A 3,494-nucleotide genomic window follows, 5' to 3' on the forward strand; every position below is an offset into this window, starting at 1 on the left:
TCATATATCATTAGAAATTATAGCTTCCCTCAAATGCCATTTAGTTACGCTTTTTCATCCTATATATGTCATTGATATCAATTTTATATTGTTACTATTATTGAATGTTGTGCAAATAAAAATGAGGAACACCAACATATCCATAATTGTTCTTGAGGGCAATGACATGGAAGGATTGAAGGACTAGAAAAAAATGCTTCCATATGTAACTTTCTTTTCCACTTTCACTTAACAGCAATGTAAATTGACATCAGTCAGCAGTGAAAGGAAGGATGTAAGTTTTGATGCAATATAAGGGATATGTATAGTTTTTATGGCATATAAGTAATTTTTCACCCCTAGTGCATATCCAGATAGGCCCCCCTTAGTTGCCTCTTACCAAATATACAACACACATCCTGAATCTCCTGTAGTTTCATATTAAGAGGGCGAAAAAAGATATCTGAAGTCGTTTCAATTTCAAGCATGCACAATTGTACTCGTATGCATTTCAGCTTTTGGATAGCTATGTTTATCAAAGGTTACAACAAAGGCGCAAAGTTTTGCAGATGACAGGTTCTTCAGATATCCCATCACTGATAGTATCTAGTTTAGGTGAGGAAAATCACTCTTACTAAAGGTCTACAACTAGGATCATCGGATCTGTATGCAACGATAATTTGGGTTCCGTTGGCAATAGCCAGAATGCCTTGCACTACACTGCCAGTGTGATATTTCAAATTAAGTAGCACCAACAGGGCCTTGTTTGAATCAAATCATGGCTGTAGATGGCTAGATCGATTATCTTGCAGTAAAAATAGGTTCAGCTTCAGCGCTTGGTTGGGTTCTTCTGGTATACTTTAGAAGCAATCCTTCTGATGAGACACCTGATAAGCGCAAATCCCTGAACATAAGGGAAAGATATATAGTCACATGCCGAATTCACACACACACACACAAAAAGAACTCAACCAAAGAAAATTAATGCAAATCACACCTGATATAGGGATGCAGATCTTTCCATTCCCACTTAGGCCGCTCACAGAAAAGTGCTGCAAACCTGTCAGCAGGCGTCAGTGGCAAATCGGCAACACTAAAAGCATGCACCCAGGTCTTAGCTCCAAGCTTTTCACACAACACTTCCCCTTCCAGCATCTGAAGATCCGCACGTGTTCCTGAAGGAATGCTTCTCTCCCATTTGTCCATAAAGTTAGCGAGCTTCATCTTTCCTGCACCAAGCACTCTTTGAGCAAACTGTAAGCATACACGCTTCTCATCAAGGTTCCAAAAACTCCTGGCTTCCTGCTCTACCTTTGTGCTAAATCTGTTGAGGCAGTGGGTTACAATCTTATGGGTAAAACCATCAGATTCCATGATAGAGAGCACATCATTTTCTGGCATTGCATTTAATGGCCAATTGTGCAACACAGAGTTGTGCAGGATCATGTCAAGAATCGTGTTCATAGAATTGGCATCAACTGTCCTCTAGAATCCATCAATCTCAACAGCTGAGAGGGTATTCAACCCATCTAACAGCTCTCCATCACTGGCCTAGATAAGTTTGCAGAGGTCTTGCCAAGTGTAAAGCCCCTTCATATGTTGGAAGTCATTGCCAAGAACCTCATCAAGTATGTAGGGCCTCTCGCGGAGAAGGCTCCTCAATTTATCTAGTCACGGAGCAGTTCTGACCAATTCAATGCTCCCTGGTGCTAATTTGATGGTAGCAGCCACCGCATTAGCATCGCCATTTGTGCTGTCAGGTCTTGAGCATTTAGTAGACGGCTCCCCAGGTGGTATCAGAAACATAGAATTAGATGTGCCAACAAACTTCATGGAGTACGTTGCAGAAGGTGTGCAAAGGACATCTTCTTTTTAGGACGCCCCCGTATAGTCACCCTAGATCGAGAGAAATGTCAAAAATTCTAGAGATGAAAACATTGAAACAATGCACTGCATAATGGAACATTTAAAGCGTTTATTATACTTCTCCAACGCAACATGAATTAGCGCTGCAAACAACCTTAGTATGTTCACTTGATATCTGTGGCAGAGATGCCAGCCGTTTATCCGGTTCAGCTTTGCGTAGGAGAAATCAGCAAAGTTAAACTGCGTTCCAGTCCAAAATGGAAGAAGAACGGATAGAAATGGACTGAACTAAACACTACATGAAGATAAACTCACGAGTAAGTATGCTTAAGCTTAGACTTCCTCGCAAATAAGCAACAGAGGTGCACCGTGCACATATCTATGGACTAACAGCCTATGTTTTTCAGAAACTATTAACAGAAATATAGTCATGGTGGACCAATTTGATGACGGCTAAGAATATTTCGCGCAAACTAGTTAGCACACATGCTGAATAGTGAAATCGGGTAAATTTCTGGTCTATGAACCAAGTATAGAAAATGAGATTATGCGAGATCAGCCGTATATCTCATAAATAATAGTGGCATACTAATAACGGCGCTGCTGGTTCTTGGTCTAATTGGGGGAAAGCATCGTATTTCGCTTGGTTGGACGGAGGGCGCTTACCGGCCTTGCAGGAGGTCAGGGAGCAGGTCATCGGCGGCCTCGAGGAGGACGAGGTCATCATGGGCATCGAATGCCTGGTGGTAGCACAGCAACACCGGGGCGCTGCCGCCGGTAAGGCCTAGCACCGCGTCGGCCCCACCGCCGCCGCCGTCCCACTCGATCTTGGCCTGGGCGCCTACGTCCTCCATCTCCGCATCCATGGATCGGTGCATGGCGGGCGAGGGGTTCGGGATTGGGGATTTCTTTTCTTTTCTTTCTTTCCTCATGGGGTGCCTAGTGTGTTGCTTGCTTCGTTTTGCCGCGCTTTTGGTTTTGGGCTGAGTTTCGCGTGGGAAATGTTCTGGTTTTGTGGGGCCATGAGGTCAGTCTTTGGACGTGAGAGATGGAAGCGAATATTCCTTTGCGGATTGATGGAAAGGTAATGCTAAATTTCTTCATGACATTTCAATATTTTATGTTGTGATGAGTGTGATTAAAAAAAAGTTCAATAGAAAAATGTAGTTTTTTAGCAAGTTCCAATGCACGTAGTTGTTGTCTCGTCTTTCGTTTCTAGTTGGCTATGGTCCTGTTCGGTAGGATTTATTACTGCTTGCGGCTGATTTATACGACTGATTCGTTGTAAGAGAAAAATATTGTTCCATAGCTAAAAAAGTAGGACTAATTCTGGCTGATAAGTTTAAACGAACAGAGCCTATGTATAGAGGTAAATTAATCAAGCTTCACTATAAATTTATAAGCAATGAGTGCAAATGTGAAAGGTCATTGGGAAGGACAGGAAGCTCGATGATGATGCAATACAAGACATTGTCGGTTGCATGAAGGATTTGTTGCCACCTGGACCTCCTCAAACTTATGATGAAATTAAAAGGTTTTACCTTATAGGATCTTATGGTAGAGGTCACCTTGCATCTTATTGGGATGTAGGGTTGATGTTTTTTAGTTGTCTTTGTTGTTATATGTTTGTCAGCGGCATGTTGTTGGTT

At 42.3% G+C, this 3,494-nt stretch overlaps 1 pseudogene; it reads right to left on the reverse strand.

The window, feature by feature from the left end:
* Positions 1-780: 780 nt before the first annotated feature.
* Positions 781-2,711, reverse strand: LOC136537612 (uncharacterized; annotated as a pseudogene).
* Positions 2,712-3,494: the final 783 nt, after the last annotated feature.

Source organism: Miscanthus floridulus, chromosome 2, assembly GCF_019320115.1.
Source record: "Miscanthus floridulus cultivar M001 chromosome 2, ASM1932011v1, whole genome shotgun sequence".
NCBI lineage: Eukaryota > Viridiplantae > Streptophyta > Magnoliopsida > Poales > Poaceae > Miscanthus > Miscanthus floridulus.